Below are 20872 nucleotides of genomic sequence, written 5' to 3'. Positions count from 1 at the left end.
TATGTCCACAGAACCACTATGAAGGGCCCACTTAATAAATTGGAAATGGAATGTTCCTGTATGACAGAGCTAAAACAAGAAAATATCCCAATTTCAATTTATTCAGTGAGCTCCTCATAGCAGTTCTGTGGACATATTATTAACGTATATATATTTTTATAAATATGATCCATGTCATTGATGAAACCATCTCTACTGTACTCAACACAGTCCATGGAACCCATTCATGCAACTTTCAGGTTATAAAATTGTACAATTTGCATAACAAAATGAATGTCAATGGAAGCAATTGGAAATGGGATGTTCCTTTATATTTTTTTAACCCCTTAGCTGTCAAAGATCGGTGATGGCCCTAGATTAATGATGTTTAATTTTAACAGCAAGTTTGAACGTCACACTCTTACTTGATCTGGACAAACTGTGCATCAGTAGAAAGATTTAAGACTCTCGTTTCGATATTTGACCATTGTTTTGATAAAACATTGTTGCAGTGACAGTAATTTAGTCATTAATGTCATGAGTGCAAAGTAATAAATCTGTACAGTAGGTGGACAACCAAAATACCTATTTCCGCCGCGTGTACCACCGCCACAGGGCCACGGCGTTAACTGTCGCGTGTTAAAGTTTTTCATGAAATTACAAGCCAGGTGGCGCAAAGGGACAGACTGCAAACTGACTGTAATTACGAAATACGAAAAATAAAACAAAATTATTTTTTTTATATTTTTTTCACGTGGCCAGGATCAGGATGGCAGCTTAACGGAGAAGCTCTGAGTAACCGTGCACAATTTAATATAAAAACCCTTAATATACTCTGCCAATCTTTTAACACAACATCTGCGTTGATATGTCAAAACCTTCCGTAACTAAACAATGTGACATCTTTACTCGAGGATGTAAGACTAGTGTAAAAACAACTTCAGCAAGTGTACCGAGTGAAGTGGAAGCTAACCAAATGGATAGCTTAGCCAAAGTTTTAAATTAACTGAAATCGCTTCAAGCAGAAATCGGAACAAAGTTGGATAATATTGACACTCGTCTGACCGATATGGCGAGTTCAAATGGCTGCGTTGGAAAGCAAAGTGTCATATGTGAAACGAGATGTTTCTTCCAACGCAACACGTATCGAAGAGGTTGAAGGTCGCATTCACAGTACGGAAAAGTCACTGGAAAAAACAGAAGCCGTGCTTGACTCGGACATCAAACAAATCGCTTACCTCGAATCAAAGACGGATGACCTGCAGAACCGGGGCAGAAGGACAAACCTCCGTCTCCACGGTATACGTGAGGGCGCCGAAGGCCAGAAACAACTCCTCGAATTTATAAGCGACATGTTGGCACAATGGCTGGGGCCAGACAAATCGTTCACTTTAGAACGGGTTCATCGCACACTACCGTCCGGGAAGCCCAACCAAAACAAAGCTAACCTCATCCGTTTCTTAAAGTTTCAGGAGAAGGAATTTGTCTACCGTGAATCAAGGCGGTGTGACATCATGCACGACGGGGTCAAGATATCCTTCTTGCAGGACCTCTCGGCTGAGACAGTATGGATCAGACGGGGATTTAACCCAGTTACGAAGCCATTTGTTGATATCAACATGCTCCATGGTTTCCAACATAACCCTTGCAAGCTGAGAGTGCTACACAACGGCAAGATTTTTCAATGCCGCAAGAAGCTGAAATGTTCTACAAAAGCATCCCACAGCCAACGTACAATCTTCTGTGAAGTGAACTGCGGAGTTACACCAACACGTCATAGAAATATTTGATCAGCTGTATAATACAGTGAACGATCGAGATGTACTGTTGGAGTGAGTTCAAGCCATTTGAAATATGTTTTAATTGACGTGTTGAGTTTTATGCCCAATGTACATTTTTGTTTGACTAGTTGATTGGGTACAACTGAGTTATTTTTGTTAAATATTTTGTAGATTATGTAGCCTATAAAGGGTATTGTTCTGATAGGGTCAAACTAACTTGCATGTTTGTTTTTTGTTGTTGTTGTTTGTTTTTTTTATGTTACAAAGGAAATTTAGTATATTAAGTTGAATTGCATGTTTGAGTTCGCACGGTTAAGGGGAACAGACTGTTGTTGAGATCTTGAGCTGAGCTACGCTGGCTAGTTGCTCCTCAAATATTGTGGATCAGCATCCCTCAGATTTTCAGTTAACGGGAGGGGTTGGCACTTTGGTTGAGAATGCCAGAGTTGAAAGTGGAACAGACTGTTACACTGATTGTGGAAGGGGAGGAGAGGGGAGGTGTTCGTTTACATTTGGACCACTCTATTATTAGGGCCCAAGCCAGTAAGGCGCAGGGCCCTATTGTTCCCCTAAGGATTATTATTTTTAGGGCCCAAGCCAGTAAGGCGCAGGGCCCTATTGTTCCCCTAAGGATTATTATTAGGGCCCAAGCCAGTAAGGCGCAGGGCCCTATTGTTCTTCTAAGGATTATTAGGGCCCAAGCCAGTAAGGCGCAGGGCCCTATTGTTCTTCTAAGGATTATTATTAGGGCCCAAGCCAGTAAGGCGCAGGGCCCTATTGTTCTTCTAAGGATTATTATTTTTTTTTTTATTTATTTATTTTTTTATTTCAATCATCCGGGCACTTTTGGGGCCCTTAACGTGCCCGAAAACTCTTGAAAATTGGCACGCACGTTGGAACCTGCGGCCATTAGGACGCCGCTGAGGCTGGGACCCGGGCGTGGCACAGGGGCTCTACGGCGCCCCCTGGAAAATTGTCAGAAAACTTGATGTATAGCTCACACATACTTGCATGTATTCATATGAAACTCGGTACACATATAGAACTCATTGAGCCGAACAACTTCCGCACAGCATGTCATAGGCTCCGCCCAACAGGAAGTCGGCTATTCAGGGCTGTTTAAAAAGCGCATGTTCTGGAATTTGATATACTCCTCTGAGGATTTCCATACGATTGCCACCAAACTCTGTGAACATGATCTCAAGACATTGGGGACGCTAAATTGCGAAGATGTTTTTGATATGTCGAACGGTTTGCCCGTGGCGAGGCGATGAAGTTATGGCGAAAAATGAGACCCAGGAAATGCCTAATAACGTCAACATACATTGTATGATGTAGATCAAACTTCAGTGATTTGTTCGTTGTATGATGCCGATCGGATAGATGTGACTATTATGACTGAAAGTTATAGCGCCACCAACTGGCTGCAGGAAGTGTGTCGTTTTCAAAATGCTTTGAATTCAGCATCTTATTTTTACTCGATTTGCTTCAAACTTCACCAGAATAATGTCAAAACATGGCCGATGTAAAACTGTGAAGGGAATATTGATATCTAAAATTATGTTGCCATGGCAACGTGTCAAAGTTGAAAATTCGTTTCTGGTGATTTTGAGGCAGATAACATGTTTAGAATGTCATGAAACTCAACACACATATCAGTATTAATGATAGTTAGACACTGGAAAAAGCTCATAAACGGGCGTGGAAGAGGCACTCTATAGCGCCACCTTTTGTGAAAAATGGGGGGGTTAGTTTTAGCTACAGACACCAAACTCGGTACATAAATTGTTCTTATTAATCCGGACAACTTTCTAATTTACAGTCATTAGCTACGACCAACAGGAAGTCGGCTATATTTATTTTAATGTGGGTTTTTTTTAAAAACGGACTGTAAACAAATTCATACTCCTCCAAACAGAAACACGGAAATCACACCAAACATTTTTTCTCATGATGCCAAAATACTGAAGATGCTAAATTGCGGACGGATTTAGGATATCTTGAACGATGATTTAATGGCAATTTATTAAAGTTACAGTAAAAAAGATATATATATTTTTTTTTTTATCTTTTAAGAGCAGCTTCCAAACACTTCATAAAAAATTACATACACAGAACAATACAGTCTGAGGATATGTGATTAATTTCATGAATTTACAATACACTATGCAGAGGAGAAAATTTAAAAACTATCAGATAGCTGTTACAATGCTTCTGAGTGAAAGCTCCTGCCAGTCTGCCTCTGAGTGAGAGCACCCTATCAGCCTGCAGCTGAGTGAGGGGTGGGGGTGGGGTGGGGTGTGAGTGACTGTGTGAGTGACTGTGTGGATTGAGGCAGTGGGTGAGAGAGAGAAAGAGAGAGAGGGTCTGTGTTTTAAAATCTTAAAAAAATGCTTATAAATCATTAAAGATTTTGATAACACTTTATAATAAGGTCTCATTTCTTAACATTAGGAAATGCATTAATTAACGTGAACTAACAATGAAAAATATATTTTTACAGCATGTTAATTCTTCCATGATAGTATGAACTAACAAAGAACATTTTTTTTTAAAGCATTTATTAATCTTTTTAATGTTAGAAAAATAGTCATGTTCAAAAGATAAACTTTAAAATTTAATAATATATTAACACATTTTGGAATTAATATTGATCAACATTAAATGGTATATAATTATTAATGTTTATATATATATATAATGATAGCTACAGACACCAAACTCGGTACATAAATTGTTCTTATTAATCCAGACAACTTTCTAATTTACAGTCATTAGCTACGACCAACAGGAAGTCGGCTATATTTATTTTAATGTGGGTTTTTTTTTTAAACAGGCTGTAAACAAATTCATACTCCTTCAAGCAGAAACAAATAAATCACACCAAACATTTTTTCTCATGATGCCAAAATACTGAAGATGCAAAATTGTGGACGGATTTAGGATATCTTGAACGGTGTTTTAATGGCAATTTATTAAAGTTACAGAAAAAAGAGAAAACCTTTTTTTTTTATCTTTTAAGAGCAGCTTCCAAACACTTCATAAAAAATTACATACACAGAACAATACAGTCTGAGAATATGTGATTAATTTCATGAATTTACAATACACTATGCAGAGGAGAAAATTAAAAAACTATCAGAGCTGCTTCTGAGTGAGAGCTCCCTGTCACTGCTTCTAAGTGAGGGGTGGGGGTGGGGTGGGGTGTGAGTGACTGTGTGAGTGACTGTGTGGATTGAGGCAGTGGGTGAGAGAGAGAAAGAGAGAGAGGGTCTGTGTTTTAAAATCTTTAAAAAATGCTTATAAATCATTAAAGATTTTGATAACACTTTATAATAAGGTCTCATTTCTTAACATTAGGAAATGCAATAATTAACGTGAACTAACAATGAAAAATATATTTTTACAGCATGTTAATTATTCCATGATAGTATGAACTAACAAAGAACATTTTTTTTTAAAGCATTTATTAATCTTTTTAATGTTAGAAAAATAGTCATGTTCAAAAGATAAACTTTAAAATTTAATAATATATTAACACATTTTGGAATTAATATTGATCAACATTAAATGGTATATAATTATTAATGTTTATATATATATAATGATAGCTACAGACACCAAACTCGGTACATAAATTGTTCTTATTAATCCGGACAACTTTCTAATTAACAGTCATTAGCTACGACCAACAGGACGTCAGCTATATTTATTTTAATGTGGGTTTTTTTTTAAACAGGCTGTAAACAAATTCATACTCCTTCAAGCAGAAACACAGAAATCACACCAAACATTTTTTCTCATGATGCCAAAATACTGAAGATGCTAAATTGTGGACGGATTTAGGATATCTTGAACGGTGTTTTAATGGCAATTTATTAAAGTTACAGAAAAAAGAGAAAACTTTTTTTTTTATCTTTTAAGAGCAGCTTCCAAACACTTCATAAAAAATTACATACACAGAACAAGACAGTCTGAGGATATGTGATTAATTTCATGAATTTACAATACACTATGCAGAGGAGAACATTTTCAAACTTATCAGAGTTCTCCTGTCACTGTGCTTCTAATGTGTGCGGTAGGTGACTGGGTGGGTGACTGACTGTGTGAGTTCAGTGAGTGTGGAGGGGGAGAGAGAGAGAGAGAGAGAGAGAGAGAGAGAGGGTCTGTTTAAACTTCTCAATAAAATCCTTACAAAATGCTTAGAAAGCATTAAAGGTTTTGATAACACTTTATAATTAAGTCTCGTTTGTTAACAGTAGGGAATGCATTAATTAACATGAACTAACAATGAAAAATATATTTTTTACAGCATGTTAATTCTTCATTGATAGTATGAACTTACAATGAACTAACAATGAACAAAATATGTTTAATATTAGAAAAATAGTCATGTTCAAAAGATAAAACTTTAAAATTTAATAATATATTAACATTTTGGAATTGATTTTGATCAACATTAAATGGTATATATTTATTAATGATGTAAATTAACAACAGTTAAAATAATGTTGTTTTTTAACATTGGTTAATTCACAAATGCCATTAAATATTAACAATATATTTTTTACCTTATTCATTTGTGTTAGAAAAAATTATTCATGTTAGTTAATGGAAAAATAAATCATTAAAAAATGCTTATAAATCATTAAAACCTTTGGTAACTATAATAATTTCTCATTTGTTAGCATTAGTAAATGCATTAACTAACATCAACTACCAATGAAAAATATATTTTCACAGAATTTAAAGTTTTATATGTTGTTCTGTGTGTGTGTGTTTCACAGAGTTGATGGTTTGGATTAACCCTTTAATTGCCGTATCCCTTAAAACCAAACTGCCAGAGGGTTACTGTGATGCGTGTGCTCGCTGGGCACCGTTTTATCGATGCCACCGGCGTGGCTTGGGCCCGTCATCGCTGCTTGCAGCTATATTTATTATTATTATTATTATAGTTTTATTATTATTTTTTGTTTGTTTGTTTGTATGTTTTTTTCTCTCTTCTTATTTCTATCTTACCTAATATACTAAGAGAGTAATTTATGGAGAAAACTAAACTAAAAGGTAATCTGGATATTAAAATTATAAGTTGGAATGTCCGGGCAATGAGAAAATTGACCAAACTGAAACAAGTATTGAATAGGGTAAAATATCTCAAATTTAAAATAGTGTTTTTACAGGAGTCACATTTGATTGCATCAGATATGCATTGCTTGAGTAAAAGATGGCCAGGCCAAGTATTCCATGCAACCTTTAGTTCTCATGCAAGGGGTGTAGTTATCCTCATTCATAGATTGTTGCCATTTCAGGTTACAAAAACTATTCAAGACCATTCTGGAAGATATATAATTGTTCAGGGGAGTATTTTGACACAAAAACTAAATATTTTAAATATTTATGGTCCCAATGAAGATAGCCCATAATTTTTTGAGAAATTACTTTTAACTGTTTCTGATTTGGAGGGATTTAATATAATTGGAGGTGATTTTAATTGTACCCTCGATCCACCCAAATAGATACAACTCATATACAAACTAGAAAAACATTAATTGATTATATGAAGGATCTAAGATTAATTGAAGTTTGGAGAATGTTGAACCCAAATAAAAGAGAATATTCTTGTTACTCAATCTCATATAAAACGCATTCACGAATTGATTATTTTATAAAATCTACAGACTTCCTGTCTAATGTAAAAGAATGCTGGTACAATAGTATAGACCATTTCAAGGACGTAAACAATAACAAAGGCGTTGGAACGCTACTGTGCATGTCTGGTCCTGAAGCATTTCCAGTAGAGCCATTTTTAAACCTCAGATCTTTCAAAACCTACAGCGCATACTTTTTAAATCTAGCGAAAACGCAAGTTACGTATTTTAATAAAAAAAAAAAAAAAAGAATTACCCTTTAAATATGACTGAGGTGCAAACTTACAAAGAACATTAAAAGTAGTCTTCCGGACAGCTCAAAGCGGCTCTCGAGAGATGGCGGTAAATGCGTATCGCAGTCTGGATGCTTACAATTAACTCCTTAGCGGAAAAGTTGAGATCATTTGTTTGTACAAAGGATGACACCAGTCTTATGTTCAGTTAAACTGAAGCAAGACAAAGAGTGTTACTTACGAACTTATCATGGTTTGTGCTAAGATGTCCGGGGAGGTTTTAATGGACATTTTACTTGCATTGCTGAGTCAGTCTGTATGTCTACGCAAATATTCATATTTATTAGTACAGCGCTTTTCACAATACATATCGTTTCACTGCAGGTTTACAGAACATGCATGTTTATTACAACACTAAATGAATGCTTGTAAGCTAATCACTTCATGCCATTATTACTGATTTCATTCGTTTTATGTGTGCTTAGTTTGGTCAAGTTTGTTGCTGTGGAACAGTGCTAGAAAACATTTGAATGCTCTATCTGAGCCATCATGTGGTCACAAATAAACAAGATGAATGCAATTCAATGCTGGCTACCGTGTTTTGCGTAAACCTGTTTTTTTTTTTTGTATTTTTCTTTTTAGATAAAAGTATAACCTACATGCAGATTAATAAATGCACACACTACATACAGTATATATGTGGGTATGCATGTTTTTATGCACATTTACTGTAAACACACATACAGGTAAAAAGTGTGGACACTATTACTATTTCTTTTTACTTTTTTTAAATTAGTCTCCTATATGCTCATCAAGCCTGCATTTAATTGATCAAAAATAGACAAAAACAGTAATATTTTGAAATATTACAATTTAAAATAATGGTTTTCTATTTTAATATAATTTATTTCTGTGATGAAAAGCTGACTTTTCAGCATCATTACTCTAGTTATCAGTGTCACATGATCCTTCAGAAATCATTCGAATATGCTGATTTATTATCAGTGCTGGAAAAAGTTGTGCTGCTGAATATTTATTTATAAATGGAGATAATTTTAGTATTCTTTGAATAAAAGAACATCATTTATTTATAATAGAAATGTTTTGTAACAACATGCAATACTGTTCAAAAGTTTGGGCTCAGTATTTATTTATTTAATAGAATATGAATACATTTATTCAGCAAGGATGTTAAATTGATTTTTTTTTTCTTTTTTTTAAGTGATAAAGACATACTGTTAGGAAAGATTTCTATTTTGAAAATCCCTGCCAGGATTCAATCAATCAAACCTGTATAAAGTATCAGGTTCCAGAAAAAATATTAAGCAGCACAATTGTTTCCAACACTCACAATAACCAAATATCAAATCAGCACATTAGAATGATCTCTGATGGGTGCGCAACCATGTGACACTTAAGACAGGAGTAAAGGCTGATGAAAATTCTGCTTTGCATCACAGAAATAAATATAAAAAATATTAAAACAGAAAACCATTGTTTTAAATTGCAATATTTCACAATATTACTGATTATGTCTGTATTTTTGATCAAGTAAATGGAGGCTTGATGAGCATAAGAGACTTCTTTCAAAAACATTTAAAAAATAGTAATGTGTCCAGACATTTGACCAGTACTGCATATAAACAAAAGACAGAGACTGTTTCCAGCAAATTTATTAACGTGATCAATATCAAAAGCAGCAGGGTGGCTATGAGCAGCTTTGAGTACTACATTGCATTTCATCCTTAAGTTCTCAAACACATCTGGGTGTTCATATGGTCACATGTGGTCTGGCACTGTCCTGTCTCCCTGTGGCACTCACTGTCTTAGGTGTCTTACATTACAGATGGTGGCTTTCCTAAAGACAAAAGTAGAAAAACAATTATTTTATTTAATGCACAATATTTACAAATAATATTGTTTAATACATCAGTACATGTTGGAATTAACATTAGACAAGCATAAGTGATGAAAAACCGTTTCACTATTCAACATTCAAGTTTACAGAATACATTTCTATAACTTGTTACTCACTGCATTTATCTGCTGACAAGACAGCTAGACAACTAATGAGAACTCATTTAATTATAGCCCACATAAAGCTTGCAATAAAACGGAAATAAAAGCTTGGCCTTTTTCACTAAACAAGAATCAAAATGCCAGGTGCATATGTAAACAATGACGAAAACACAATGCTGCATCATACTTGAAGAGTAAACGTAAATAAATACAAATAATCAAATGGAAAAAAACAAGAACTTGTCCTTACCTGAATCGAAATGTGCGCTGTACATTATATCCTAGAGTTGCTAGTTGGCTACTCTGCCTCTCGCTTCACTGCTGCAATCCAGGAGCATTTCTCGGAAATCTAAACCCTTTAGTTTCCGATTATTTATAAATTAATGTTAGTTCCAGCCCAGAGGGCGCACCCAACCACCGAGCAACAAGGATCTAATTTTAATTTTGACATTTTAAACAGCAGGATTAAATAAATGAATCGCAATCCCACTGTGCATTAAGCTTCTGCCACCATTGTTTTGAATGCACCCAAACGAAAACCGGAAATGTCCGAGGAACAAAGACGTCACTTCCTTATACCGCCGAATATCCATTGAAATGGTCTATAGTAATTAGTGATCATGCAGCAGTATCTGTGGAGAATCATTTAGGCAGATTCGAGCATTGTCCGAAATGGAGGTTGCAAACTTATTTGTTACAGAACCCAGCGTTTATTAAATTTGTGGAGAGTTGTATTGATAAATATTTTGAACTAAATACAGATGAAACTACCAGAGGCGGACAGTAACTAAGTACATTTACTTGAGTATTGTACTTAAGTACACTTCTTGAGTATCTGTAATTTACTTGAGTATTATTTTTTTCTGGAAACTTATGACTTTAACTTCACTACATTTGAAATACAAATATTGTACTTTTCACTCCAATACATTTCTATCAAGGTCCTCGAAGTAGAAAGTCATTACTATGTAGCAGCTTTGAAAGTCAGTGGGTGATTTTTTTTTCTTCACTAAAACGTGACTTTCTTTTTTCAGACAGTTTATCAGTAATCACTCTTGTAGGGCTACATGAAGTGATTTCCCAGCATTTTTTGAACACTGACCAGTTGCAAATGTGATATTTACTTACAATTCAATAATAAGAAGTTACTATTGTGGTATATATTAGACACAATATTGTCTGATTTTGCTAAATTGTGTACGTGACAATATTACTTATAAAGCCACAGAAGAACTGTTGTGCATCTCCTAACAAAACACAATAGGTGTTGGACATGAAGCAGCACTGCACAGACCGTTCTGTGTGTGACATAAAAATAACGCGAGAGCGATTAGACAGCATTTGTAAAAATGTTGTTTTGATGTCAAATAAGTCTTGCTGTTTTGTTTTTTTGTTAAAGCAGTGTTGCTGTTGTAAAGTTATACAGCTACAGTTGTGTTGCTGGGATTTAAAGCAGGTTTGATTTTTTTTTTCTTCCTTATCACTCTGTATTTACAGCAATTTCACTGTCCACTCTGTTCAAATGTGGATGAATGGCTACACGTAGATGTGTGCACACACTGTCAGAGCTGTGTGAGATCACTACCATCCTGCTTTTATTGGGGTGGGTAGGGGTGTTAAATAATTTTTTGTTTAGTTTTTTCCCCATAGGTTTTTAACATTCTAAAAGCTCTTTATTCCAAAGATAACACAAGCTAGTCGGTGTATTCAGTAGGTGTAATGCATTTTAATTAGCCTCAGAGGTATTGCAAGTATTATATACAACAATAATAAAACAGTGCATTGACATAAAAAAGGAAATTTAAAGACTTTTAAAAGCAAGTACTTCTGTACTTTTACTTAAGTAAAAATCTGTCTTTACAACTTTTACTTGTAATGGAGTAATATTTGACCAGCGGTATCTGTACTTTCACTCAAGTAATGGAGTTGTGTACTTTGTCTGCCTCTGGAAACTACAGCAAGTAATAGATGGGAAGCGTTTAAGGCTTACATAAGGGGAGAAATTATTAGCTATACAAGCGCTAAAGCCAAACACCATAATCAGGAACTACAAATATTAGAAGATCATATAAAATAAATTGAAATTAGTATTGACAATAACCCTGAAAAGCTACATAACTTATCTATCACGAGAGCTAACTATGATAAGTTAACAATTGATAAAGTGGCTAAAAGCCTGTTGTGGACTAAGCAAACATATTGTAACAGGACGAACGAGACGTGAGGCAAGTGGATCCAAGTGCAAGCTTTTATTAATAAACAGTCAAATCTCAGGCAGGGTCAAATAACAGCAAACGGATATGGCACGGGCAAGACACAAGAGTAATCCTAGGGCAAGCATGGGTCTTGATCGGCAAACAATATCCAACAGGGCAAGGCAGAGAGATAATCCAGGTACACCAAGCAATAGTCCAAGGGAGGTGCAAACAGAATCCAAACGGCAAGGCAAAGGAATAATCCAGGAAACACGAGCAAGAATCAAAAGACAAGAAAACACAAGGCAAGGCAAGGCAAGGCAAGACTATGACAACTACGTGGGCTCCGTAGAGTAGCTATCGCTAGGAGAGTGATAAACGCTATTATTACAGAGGAGGTTCCTGCACCACCTCCCTCGCACCACCAGAGGGATCCGTCTCCCGAATATTAACTCTCTCATTGAACTTCATTTCCCATCATGCCTCTTACCTGGGACTGATTGCACACTACACCTGCAACTCATTTACACACACACACACACACACACACACACACACACACACACACACACATAAGCCACTCACACACACCACTTCCCTGCAAAGTCTTGATTTGCCCCGGCTGTCACTACTGAGCGTTTACTACCCGTGTTTGTTTTATACCTTTTGACGTTGGACTGTTTACATTGCTGATTGTTCGCTGCCTGCCCCGACCCAGATTGTTTATTGGACTTTGATTCTTGCTGCCTGCCTCGATTCTTTGCCTGACTATCGACTCTGCCTTGCCTCTATTGCTCTGTTTGCTGGTTTTTGACTCTGCCTGTTTGACCATTCTCAATAAAAGCTGCAAATGGATCCAACTCAGTCTGATCATTCACAACAGAAGACTTCGCCACCAAGAGATCCAGCAGCTCTCATGCAATTGTCCACCAAATTATCTGCCCAAGCCTCACAATTGGCGTTACATCAACATCAGTTGCAGCGACTGACAACCTTAACAGAGGAACTTGTTCAGCCATTGCAAATCCTCCGTTTGCCAGCAACCAACGCCACAGCCGCTCAATCAATCGCTCCGAGTAACCCCCCCACCTACTGCAACCTCTCCAGTCAGCCCTTGACTCGCTTTCCCAGAAAGGTTTGATGGAACTCCCACCAAATGCAAAGGTTTCCTACTGCAGTGCTCACTCTTCGTCAGCCAGCAGCCGTCATTATACCCCTCAGAATCAAGCCGTATAGCTTTCGTTTGTTCGTTACTCACTGGGAAAGCGTTGGAGTGGGTTACAGCAATCTGGAGGATGAATTGGTCCTCATTTTCCACCTTTGAGGCTTTCCTCCAGCAGTTTCGTGAAGTATTCGAACATCCCACCGAAAAGGAAAATGCCGGTGAGCATTTATTAACTCTTTCTCAAGGAAGAAGATCGGCCGCTGAGTTCACTCTCTCTTTCCGCACTCTCGCTGCTCAAACCACCTGGGTAGAGGACACATTGAAACTTCTGTTTCGAAAGGGATTAACCACGGAATTGCAATCAGAACTGGCTTGCCGGGATGAGGGGAAAAGTTTGAATGAATTCATCGATCTCGCCATTCAGATTGATAACTTAATCTGTTCACAACGCTCGACTCGAGCCACGCCCCACTATCCCTATGAAACTGCCACCGTTCACGAACCCATGCAACTAGGAGTCACGCACCTCCCTCCTGAAGAACGTGAGCGCCGTATGCAAAATCATCTGTGTCTTTATTGTGGCCAACCAGGACATATGTGAAGACTTCTTGTCCGATTCGTCCATCGCCAAAATCCCAAGCGGTGAGTGATCAAGCCAAGAATATAACCTCTATATCCTGTTTAAAATTGCCTGCTCAATTAGTTATTCAAGATCAAGTCATCACAACCACAGCTTTACTAGATTCCGGGGCAGCAGGGAACTTTATTTCTAGTGAATTTGCCTCCCAATGCAAGCTTAAATTAATTCCTTGTAACTCCCCCTGACAGTGGAGGCGTTAGACGGCCGACCCCTCGGAGAGGGAAAAATTATCTGACTCACTGAAGAGGTCAAACTTCGCATTAGAACCCTGCATTCGGAAACCATCCAATTTTATGTCATCCACTCACCCAATCACCCATTAATTTTTGGTCTACCCTGGCTGCGCACCCACAACCCCCACGTCTCCTGGAGTCGTGGGGGTCGCTGCCTATCTAAAATTTCCCGAGTTCACAATTGCACCCCTGACTCTCCTATCCCAGATCCTGATAAATTGAACGTGCCTTCTGAGTACTCTGATCTCATTGAAGCCTTCAGCAAGGGAAAGGCATCTCAACTACCTGAGCACCGATCAGTCGATTGCGCCATTGAACTCCTGCCCGGCACCACACCACCTAAGGGAAGAATCTTCCCTCTGTCTCAGCCTAAATCCGAAGCTATGAAACACTACATTGAAGAGGAATTAGCCAAAGGATTCATCAGACCTTCGACCTCCCCAGCGTCAGTCGGTTTCTTCTTCGTGAAGAAAAAAGATGGAGGCTTGCGGCCATGTGTTGACTATCGCGGCATGAACGACATCACTGTTAAATTTCGATACCCATTGCCTTTAGTTCCAGCCGCCTTAGAACAGCTTCATCGGGCCAAGAATTATACTAAGTTAGACCTGCGCAACGCCTACAACCTGATTCGCATTCGAGAGGGTGATGAATGGAAGACCGCATTCTCCACCACTAGTGGGCACTACAAGTACTTGGTTATGCCCTTCGGCCTAGCCAACAGTCCTTCAGTATTCCAATCCTTCATGAATGACATCTTCAGAGACATGCTAGATAGATGGGTAATCGTGTACATCAATGATATCTTGATTTACTCTAACACCATGGAAGAACACCTTCATCACGTCCGGTCTGTTCTGAAACGTCTCATCCAACACCATCTCTATGCCAAAGCTGAAAAATGTGAATTTCATCAGACAAGCACGTCATTTCTGGGATACCTGATCAGCCAAGAGGGGGTAGCTATGGATAAGAAGAATGTCAGTGCGGTCTTGGATTGGCCTCTACCTCAAACAGTCAAAGAACTACAACATTTCCTGGGATTCGCAAATTTCTACAGACGCTTCATTAGGAACTTTAGTGTCATTGCCTCTCCTTTAACCGCCATGACTAAACGTCACACAGCCCGTCTAAGTTGGTCCACAGAGGCACGTCAGGCCTTCGACAAACTAAAAACCAGATTCACTTCGGCCCCCATTCTACGACACCCAGATCCCGAACGGCAATTCATCGTGGAGGTCGACGCCTCCAACACAGGGGTAAGCGCAGTTCTGTCACAACGTCATGGACAACCAGCCAAGATGTATCCATGCGCTTTCTTCTCCCGCAAACTAACGGCAACTGAACGTAACTATGATGTAGGAAACCGCGAGCTTCTAGCCATGAAACTAGCCCTCGAGGAGTGGCGACACTGGCTGGAGGGATCAACGCATCCATTCATTGTCCTCACAGACCACAAGAATCTCTAATATCTCCGTTCTGCCAAACGCCTAAATACTCGTCAGGCCAGGTGGGCTTTGTTCTTCACGAGATTTTGTTTCTCGGTGACATACAGACCAGGTTCCAAGAACACTAAGGCCGATGCTCTCTCTCGCCAAACAGATGAGTCAACTCACACGCCTACCTCCAAAAACATTATCCCTGAGAATCTGCTTGTGGCCCCGGTACAGTGGGATATCATGACCGAAATCAAACAACTGAATCTTCAGGAACCACCTCCCGCCGAATGTCAACCTCCTGCCAAACTCACTTATGTCCCTGAAACTCTTCGTCAACAACTCATCACCCAGGTACACACAACACCCAGCTCAGGTCATCCCGGAATAACGGCCACGACACAGCTCCTCAGAAACCACTTCTGGTGGCCTACTCTGTTAACCGACACAGCCACGTTTATTCGGAACTGCATCAACTGCAACACCTCCAAGTCTCCCAGACAATTACCAGCTGGTCTATTAACTCCGTTACCCACACCACAACAACCTTGGTCTCACATCGCTATCGACTTCATCACAGATCTGCCCAACTCACAAGGTAACACCACTATACTCACCATCGTCGACCGATTCTCCAAGGCCTGCCGTCTGATCCCTTTACCCAAGCTTACCAAGTCTTTTGAGACGGCCGAACTGCTCTGCAACCATGCATTCCGATTCTACGGCTTACCTGAGGATATCGTATCAGACCGAGGACCACAATTCACTTCCAGGGTATGGACTGCTTTCTTCAAACACCTCAACGTTAATATCAGCCTCACATCCAGTACTGCTATTGAGGTACTGCAAAAAAGGTCAAATTTACCAATATCCATGATCAGACGAATTAAGTCAAGTCACCTTTATTTATCAATCAAAATTTATTTATAAAGCACAATAAAAACAACAGTAGTTGACCACTGTGCTGTACAACATTATATAAAAGACAAATAAATATGAACAGTTTTTGACCGCAATACACCCCAAATAAAAAAAAAAACTCTAAGGACAATTATAAGCCCTTGAAAAAAGGTAGGTTTTTAACTTGGATTTAAATTCAGATTCATAAGAAACTAATCGAAGGGAGACTGGAAGACTATTCCATAATTTTGGCCCAGCAATTGAAAAGGCACGGTCACCCCTCAACTTCAATCTAGATCTAGGGACCATCAACACTCTTTTCTCCGAAGACCTCAGTGGTCTAGAAGATGTAGTTGGATTTAAAAGATCACTGCGATATTCAGGAGCCATTCCACTCAGAGCTTTAAAAACAAACCATAAAATTTTAAACTCGATTCTGTAACAGATTGGCAACCAGTGCAAAGAGCATAATACAGGAGCGATATGATAAAATCTGTGGGTGCCAGTCAAAAGTCTGGCAGCCGCATTTTGAACCATCTGGAGTCGATTTATATTTGATTGACTTATTCCCATATAAAGGGAATTACAATAATCAAGCCTTGATGACACAAAAGCATGAATAACTCTCTCTAACTCTTTAAACGACAAAAAACTCTTGGCTTTTGATCGCAATCTTAATTGGAAGAAACTGGATCTGACTACAGAATTTATCTGTTTATCGAACCTGAGTGCAGAATAAAAGTTAACACCCAGATTTCTCACAGACAGTTTTTTGCAGGAATCAAGATCTCCCAAATCACAATCAGGGGCCCCCGAAGACCCAAACACAATGACCGCCGTTTTGCTCTCATTAAGATGTAAAACGTTTGAAGAGAACCAAGACTTAATATCATACAAACACATATTCAGTGACCCCAAGCCTCTTTGATAATTTTTCCTCAAGGGCAGATAGATTTGGGTGTCATCAGCATAGAAATGAAATGAAACACCCCGTGCTTGGTAAGGATGGACCCCAGAGGAAGCATATATAATGAGAACAGAACAGGGGCCAAAATGGAGCCCTGAGGAACTCCAAAATGCAAGATGGAGCTAGATGGAGTTAGATGAAGAAAAACCATCAAGATAAACAGAAAACATACTGTCTTGTGTAACTGTTTACCCTGCCGTTATGATTTTGTGCGGTTGGGAGATGTGAAAGCGCATGTCTTTCTGTAGTATTTGGACTGTAACGTTAGTGTATATGTAACATTATGAGTGCTTGTGGAACAGACGATGGGGCGAATTTTTTCAATTCAGATGGTTTTCCATCTTATTAATGATATATAAGCAGTTAAATAAAACCTCCCTGTGCTCTTTCTACACTACTCAATTTGCTAAAGCATGAAAGCAAGTGAAGAGTTCATTTGCAAAAAACGATAAACGCCACTTTTAAAAAAGAGCTGATTGCCACGCATTATTCTCCACCGATAGCGTGATCTGAACCCTAAACACATTTTGTCAAAGCCTGTATTGTCCACTTTCAAGGCATCTCGAGTTCATGTTTTACTGCAGAAGCCGACAAGCGCCCTTGTTGTTTGTGAACAGAAGCCAATAAATCCATTTTAGCAAATCAGCGCGCAGTATTCAGGTCAGATGACAAGGCTACTTTCATTTTGAAAAGACGTGCTAGCTGAGAGGAGTTTCATAAAAGCTGACTAAAAGTGATAGAGGATGGATAACTTCGACGAACTTGATGAACCTGTGATATCTTCTTCAGGCCGTAAAAGGAAAATGAAAGCTGAAACGTTTTCTTAGAACCTTGAAAAAGCTGCGCGTTACAATGGTGAGGGAAAAGCTCTGTGTATTGCATGTAATCACATCCATAAATCTGTGATCACAACAACAACAACATTTTTCAGGCATCTACATTGTCATTTGAGGAGATAATAAAAAAAAAACGTGATTTCTGAAAAAAAAAAAAAAAAATGCAGTTATCGGTTTTTGCAAATGAACTCTTCAAGTACAAATAATGCCACATTCGACTTCTGTATACATTTGAAAATTGTATATGCTATTCCTCTTTTGTATCAGCATGCATTTGATCACTGTTTCCTTACTTCATCGCTGCCTAATGAAGGTATGTCACAACTTTACTTACGAGTTTTGGCAAAGGTAAGTGAAGTGCTGTATCGCCTTTTCATCATTTATAAACAGAAGTAAGAAGGGTTTCCGCAGATCCTTAAAATGTCTTAAATTTAGCTGTATCAAATTTAAATGGTACCAGAAAGTATTATGATTTCAAGAGGTCTTAAATTTGGGGACAGAAAGACAAGAATTGCCATAAAGCTTAATGTGACGATTTAACTTCAAAAGCCTATGATTTCATTGAATAAACATGAGCGATGAAAGTTTCAAAGTCCTGTGCAGTGCTGCTTTAGTAATCAGTTTTATTTTTTGGATTCAACTTAGACTAATCTACATTTTTATGTAACTGAATAAAAAAACAATAATAATTATGGCCAGTCTTAAAGAAAAAAATTGCATAACTTTTAAGACTAGTCTTAACCTTTTATGCAACAGTCCCCAGGTCTTAAAAAGGTCTTTATAAGTTTTAAATTTGATTTTAAAAATCCTGCAGATACCCTGTAATAATATTTTGTTGACTTTTGTTACAATCCACGGCTTAGCCTATTTGAAGTTTTGGTTATGAACATGGCAGGGCGGTCATACAATGACTAAACCGGACAGTACTCAGAGCTGTTCACATTATACAAATGCTCCAGATATGTAATCACGTCCACCCTTTTGGAATGATAAACATGACACTATTCATCACTCACTCAAATAAATAATATATATTTTTTTATCACTGAATTTGTATTTGCTGTTAAACTGTATGGGTGTTCTTGTAACAAATTGAACTTCATGTGTTTACAGATTTGTGCAGAATTTGAGACAGACGGAATTACAATAGGCCCATTAGTGTAAACAGTCTTTGCCAAAATGGATCCACACTGCAAAACTAATGAATATGTTTGCAAATTGAAGAAGAGTCCTTGGACAAAGAATTAAACCCTCTTGGTGCCCACTACACAGGTAAGAACAACTGCACTCAACAAAATCTTGTATTAAAACATTATTCTCTCACTGGCCACTGAGTTTTAGGGTTATGGCCATGGGTATTAACAAAAAAGACCGATATAATGAGATTAGGATTATTAATACAGTGAATATAAAATATTTGACAGATATTACAAATGTATTCACCTACCAAAAACAATTTATTTTGAGGCAAGGCGGGCGTGTCCAAACCTGCTCTTGGAGAGCCAGTGTTCTGTGGAGTTTAGCTCCAACGCACCTGCCTAGAACTTCTAGTAAGATTTTGTTTTTGTTTGAAAACATTAATTACTCACCCTCATGTCATTCCACGAGTGAAGGGGGGATCAGGATAGTAAAGTGACACGCAGCACTCACACGCAGACGTCAATCACACGCGTACATTGTTTGTTTACATGCAGAGGTACTCTCGATAATGGCAGAAGACACGATTTGGAGAAGAATTGGTTGCTCACAAAAAATATTCTTGCAGCTTTGTAAAATTATGGTTGAACCACTGATGTAACATGGACTGTTTTACTGAAGTCCTTACAATGTTTCTGGGTCTGGGAACATTTCAGTTGCATTACTGTCTATGCAGGGTTAGAGAGCTCTCAGATTTCATTAAAAATATTTTAATTTGTGTTCCGAAGATGAATGAAAGTCTTGTGGGTTTGGAAGGACATGAGCGTGAGTAATTCATGACAGAAGTAAAATTTTTGGTTGAACTATCCCTTTAATTGGGAATATTGCTGAACTCTGCAGGACCGTGGCTTTCTGTGCTGAACTGGCCCAGAACTGTTATGGTTTCATTTTCCACTGAAATGATTGTTAGAATTAAATCTTGACTGCTTGCTTGTATTTCCTGTAAGTAAATGATCAGACAGAATAAAAATTGATGAATGACTGACTTATTTATTTATTTTTAAATGTAAAGGCTAAATCTCAGAAATTTCGTTGTTGTTTGCATCTTTAGACTAATGACATTGAAGTACCCGATAGAAGACCCTATAGCAGTCTTATTATGGAGTATATGGTGAGTAGTTTTTTTTTTTTTTTTTCAAGAATGATAAATGCTGTGGTAAAGTTAATACACAAGAATTTGAGTATTTTTACTTTTAAATATCCACTCTAGGATACTTTGCCAGCCCTCAGGAGGTGATCCAGAAGACTCATGGGAATCTATGTCATAAGATTTGAAGGTGTGGACATTGAAGACAGCCCAGCAGATGTTGGAGGGTTGGAAGATAAAGTTCTTCAGGACCCTAGCAGTATACCCTATGCAAAACCATGTTTCTGGGACTGATATATGGACTGAACTTGAGCAACCCTCCTGACCTCAGGTACACATTTGAAGTACTGCAGAAGTTATTTCTGGAGCCAGCTCCTGTTCCTGGAATAAGGTTTGATTAGTTACCTTTAAATGCCAATTAGAAAATGCCAATAGTTTGATATTTCTGCTGTTTTGTGTAATTGTCTAATGTGGTTTCAAGTGTATGTAACTGTATGTTTTGCTCTTGTTTAACAAATACACTTGATCATTTGTGACACATCTTGTCTTTTATGAC

Source organism: Barbus barbus (genome assembly GCF_936440315.1).
Source record: "Barbus barbus genome assembly, chromosome: 6".
NCBI lineage: Eukaryota > Metazoa > Chordata > Actinopteri > Cypriniformes > Cyprinidae > Barbus > Barbus barbus.
Note: the sequence above shows the minus strand (reverse complement) of the source record.